This window comes from Cebidichthys violaceus, unplaced genomic scaffold (genome assembly GCF_023349555.1).
Source record: "Cebidichthys violaceus isolate CVI_PGR_0920_01 unplaced genomic scaffold, fCebVio1.0.p SCAF_1, whole genome shotgun sequence".
Taxonomy (NCBI): domain Eukaryota; kingdom Metazoa; phylum Chordata; class Actinopteri; order Perciformes; family Stichaeidae; genus Cebidichthys; species Cebidichthys violaceus.
This window is the reverse complement of record NW_027176262.1, coordinates 11,055,836-11,061,242: the sequence shown is the minus strand read 5'-3', so window position 1 is coordinate 11,061,242 and position 5,407 is coordinate 11,055,836. Positions and strand designations below refer to the sequence as shown.

At 40.9% G+C, this 5,407-nt stretch overlaps 1 pseudogene; it reads left to right on the top strand.

The window, feature by feature from the left end:
* The first annotated feature begins 1,192 nt into the window (after positions 1–1,192).
* Positions 1,193–4,026, top strand: LOC137891090 (ribosomal RNA-processing protein 8-like; annotated as a pseudogene).
* Positions 4,027–5,407: the final 1,381 nt, after the last annotated feature.

Sequence of the window (5,407 nt, the reverse complement as noted above, 5' to 3'; positions counted from 1 at the left end):
CTCTGGTAAATGCTTTCTGCAAAATCCTCTCCGTTAAATCCTCTGTTGAATGCTTTCTGTTAAATCCTCTCCGTTAAATCCTCTCTGTTAAATCCTCTCCGTTAAATCCTCTCTGTTAAATCCTCTCAGTTAAATCCTCTCTGTTGAATGCTTTCTGTTAAATCCTCTCCGTTAAATCCTCTCTGTTAAATCCTCTGTTGAATGCTTTCTGTTAAATCCTCTCCGTTGAATGCTTTCTGTTAAATCCTCTCTGCTAGCTGCTTTCTGCTAAATGCTCTCTGGTGGCTGGCTAGCTGTGAAGAAATGTCTCCTTGTTTGAAGCCAAACAATCCATCTCCATGGATACATATCATTTCTGTGTAGGAGTGTTTTGGTTTGTTTGTTTGTTTATGAATTGGTTAACACTGAGGACACCTGTGGCTATATGTATGAGTCGGCAGCTACAGGATCTCATAGACAATGTTGAAGCACTTTAACATTTGGATCTGCATGAAACTCATCAGTATGAAACATAAAGTGCGTTTGATAAAAACTAAATCCACCAGCTTTTTTTAAGCAAGTACTGAGCCTTTTTTTTTTATAAAGAATGAAACTATACATTTGTGTTTTTAAAGACATTTATTTTACTAGACGCTGACAGATGAAGGTGTCGATAAGTAGAATACAAATGATCCCTTCACATCACAGGACATGTTATAAGGTCTGCATGTTTTTATGAATCTGTTTTCACAATAAAACCCTCACAAGTAAGAGAGGAAGCAGCAGCAGTTTATCACAACAAGAAACAAACAAGCAGAACATCAATGTGTTTGTGGAACAGCCGTTACACACACACACACACACACACACACACACACACACACACTATATATATTACTATATTATGACCGTTATGCACTAAATTACTAATACAAAGTCCCTGCATGTGTAAACATGTCAACAAACCTGTCAGTAACAGATCCAAGCATGTTTAAGTAAAATGCATATAGTACAGTAAAGAGTATAAATGTGAAACAAGACTTTATAAACATGTATTCATTCATTCAGGTTCAGAGTGCTTATGATAAATATTATTAGTGATACAAATAGCCTTGTTACATTTTGAACTCTACAAATCCTGAATAGGAGCAGAGAATGTCGGCTCTATCTAAGAACTACGGTTGTGAAGATGGTGAAACCTTTAAAAAGATAGATGACAGTCAGGAAATGTAACAGCTGGTTCTCTGTAGGTTGTTTTGTTTTAGTTTTTAATGTTTCCTGTTCTGGGAGACAGTCAAGCAGGGAAACATTTGCTGATGTTGAATTGAATTTTACGAAATAGATAAATAATTGAATAAAAAGAGAAGCACACGCACGCGTGACTTATTACATTATCTGAATTTATCCCCAGATCAGTCCAAGCTGGTGGGAAAGAAGAGCCGGCTGCGGACCCTGCCGACACTCGGGTCAGAACCAGAGTGGAAGAAGGACGACCATCAGCAGGACAGCGACAGTGAGGCAGACGTGGTCCCATCACCTGGCAAGAAAAAGAAGAAGAAGAGGAGGAGGAAGAAGAAGCGAAAGCAAGCGGAGACAACAGGAGAGCAGCAAGACAATGGAGACTTGGATCAGACGGTTAATGAGGAGACACTTGCAACAAAACAGAGGAAGAAAGACAACACATTTGGTGAGTAATTAACTGGTTAAAGGCTTACATTTCATCAATTTAAAAACATTTGAGTGTGGAGAAGTATTCATTGGATTGATAAACAATAATGTTGATGTTCACAGTACTTAAATATGAGATAATATCCAAATGTTTTTCTCCCTTAAGCGGCCCTGAAGTTAAAAACAACATCAATGGGCGAAAACAACGGATAACCAAATGATCAAATCCAAACCAGAAGACACGGAGAGACTGAGCAGACAACAGTGGAAAACCAAAATGAAGAACAAGAGGAAATGTAAAAATAAATACAGTCTGAATAAGCCAGAGAAGGAAATCAATAAAGCAGAATCTGCAGAGCAGAACAAGCCAACGGACAAAGTCAAAATAGATTAATGTAATAACAACAACAACAACAACGGTCAGACACCAGCCAAGAAAAAGGAAAAGCAAAGTAAACCACAGAAAATAAAAAACCCAGAAGAGGACACAGACTCATCCGGTACAACAGACACACAGACGCTCGAAGAGGAAAAGCAGCGAGTCGGTGGCAAAGTTGAAAAAGACGCAATTGAATCTTCTGCCGATGGATGAAAACAGAAAGCAGATGTACCTGAAGTGGAGATCGCAGGTGAGCAGCCCATGAAAAGACTGAAACCTGAGCTGAGCAAAGAACAGATTCTGAAATGAGAGAAGCTCCGGAAGTTGCTCCACAGACAGGAACGAGGAACGACAGACGAGCCTGCGGTCCCAGAAGAAGAGGCGAAAGAGGACCGCTCTGCCTCCCTGAGGTCCCGCATGGAGCAGCGGCTGGAGTCGGCCCGTTTCCGATACATCAATGAGGTTGAAGCGTATGTTCAAGCAGGACCCACAGGCCTTCGGGATCTACCACAGAGGACACACGGCGCAGGTTCAGAGACGGCCCGCCAATCCAGTGGACGCCATCATCTCTTACATCAGACAAAAGTGAGACGTTATAATCAATGTATAAAATGCATTGTTACAGACATGCCTCTTTAGTTCAGCTTTTTCTCAAAACATTAACAAGGCCGTCCCTCTACACCGCCAAAACAGTAAACATAATTTAATATCCTTCACATTTCTTGTTGGGGGTCCTCACCTCCCATTATCTACATCATGTATCTGCTGTACACAGAGAATACCTTCCATTACTCTGCTGAAGAGTGATGCAGGCGATGCTGCTGCGCTGTGGGTGTTGAATCGATGCTTCATTTGGCTGCTGTAAGGAGACGGCTTTGTTAATGTCAGCAGTTTGGGAGAAGATCAACAGCTTTGACTGCTTGTGGTCCTATTACCTAAAAGATCTGCGTTGGCACTGTGTTGATTTCACGTACAGGTGAGCCGCAACTTTTAGTTTAATGTGCTATAATTGTAAACACATCAATTGTGCCTTTTTATTTCAGACCGCCCTCTCTGGTAGTTGCAGACTTGGGTTGTGGTGACTGTTGTAATGGTAATTTTTTACGTAGTATATATTTCTACTCAGTATATTGTATTCATGCATAAGTCATTTTGCTCTGGACTTTGTTGAACTTCACCGTGTCTCTGTTGTGCAGAAGAAGGATTCTCCCTCTCTGTTCACATAGATAACTAACTGTGTTGTATGAGAATGTTCCATGCCAAGGCCTTTGGGCCGCTTGTTTTGGTTGCTGGCTGTTTATTTTCACTTGTTGTTCCTATCAGTCTGAGACCAAAAGTCTGAGACCGAGATGTCTGTAACATCGGCCATCGGCCCCCACCTTTGCTCATTCTGTATAAAGCTTGTTCACTTTTTTCGAGGTTCTTCCTCACTGAGACTGTACGCATTCTGTTGTGATGATTGAACCTTCTCTGCGCAGAGAATAAATACTTAAAAGACAACCTGGTTTTTGGTATTATGTATTTCAGCATTAGAAGACTCATGCAAAGCGGGTATAGGATTTTCTTTCCACCACACTGTAAAATAGCGCGCAGCGTGAAGAACAAAGTGCTTAGCTTCCACCTGGCAGCCGCCTGCAATCATGTCAGTCTGTGACACGGCCGACGTGAGTGTGTCGGTGTTTTCTGCGTGCCGATCCACTTACAGTCTGTGCGGTTGTTTGAAAATATAAAAGGCCTCGTCTCTGTGCAGGTCCCGCTTGGTGACGGCTCTGTGGACATCGCCGTGTTCTGCCTCTCTCTCATGGGAACCAACCTGGCAGATTTTCTAGCAGAGGCCAACCGTTTGTTAACGAAGGGGTAAAATATGTCACACTGATTCAGTACAGGCACGGCAGGGTTTTTTGGTCCATGTATAGTACATGGCTGGATAACTGATTTGCACATTTGTGGCGAGCAGGTTCCAGAACGTGCGGAACTTCGTCTGGGATTCAAGATGGTGATCAACAACAAACGAGGGACATCGGGGACAGAGAAACACTTCCTTGTTCGTCTAGTTTCTCATGTTTTTTTAATATAAACGAAGTGTAGATAAAATAAAATGGCTCAAAATCCAATTATGAGAACCCTGATGGAGCAGACGGTTGGTCTCACATGTAAACACCTTCATTTTACACTTTTGTTTCCAGCTGTAAAATCTTAAACATTGAAGAATATGCAATAATATTTATTGTCATGACATCAGGATTCATTTTGTTCCTTTTTAAAGGCAGTTTTCTCAAAGAGGGAATAAGCGGCTGGAAGCTGCATCTTTCATAATGTTTAGTTAGAGGTTGTGCTGCTTTGGGCAGGAAACCTCAGGGAGAAAATATGTTCAGTAAACTGGTTTATTGTTGGCAAAAAACAGACTTTTTAAAATGTTTTAAAGTTAGACGTACATAATTTAAACAGTTCGTCCATCTCTCAAATGTTTCTGACTTCCTACTCTGTTTACACCTCATCTGTTCCTACACTTTAGACATAAATGTTCAAAATTGCACCCAAAATATGGTTTAATTTGTTTGCTAAAAGCCTCTTTCCACTGCACACTGTAGTTTTTCGCAAAAGCTACTCGAAAACACAACAGGAGTAGATGCAGATTAGTTTGCAGATTTAAGCACATTTGGTCTTCTAGTGAGTATTTGTAGCAGAATATGTGGAGTTGATCCAAAAAAAAAAACTACAGTACAGTTCATGGGATTATCGAATCTCTCTAAACTCAAACTTTAATGTCAAAGTTATGCTGGGTGATGTCCATGATGCTACATTTCCAGGCTGATAATTGTGAACTCTGGGTGTAATAGCTCCTATAAATTGGGCGAACATGTCATTTAGTGCCGTACACCGTGAGTACAGCTGCATCCTCATCAGCTGGTAGATAGAGGAGGACACATCACCTTGTACAGATGAGGTCGTACTCTGGCACGTTGCCTTCGACTCGGAGCAGCACTCTCTGGTTGAGAAGGTTTTCCTGGAGAGCCAGTGTGTGTGTGATGGTTTCACCGCTGTAGTGGCTTTGCAGAGGACTCTCACAGAGGAGATATCTGCTTATTTATGCAGGGGTGTCTTATGATGTATGATTACCTTATTTAAGATTGTTTGATTGTTTTTCACCAAAAAGGACGTCCACTTAAAAAATGTGTCTTATCTGTGATGGAATAAAAATATTCGTTCCTTAACAAAAAGTAAGATTATGTTATTATCGTGAATATTTTGGCCAGAATAATCATGACATGAATTTTTCATATTGTCCCATGCCTCCCCACCAACCTTGTTGTGACTAGTTTTTTAAGGAAGTACTCACTCATTCTTTAAACATCACTGGGATCAAAATAAAATCTTCCA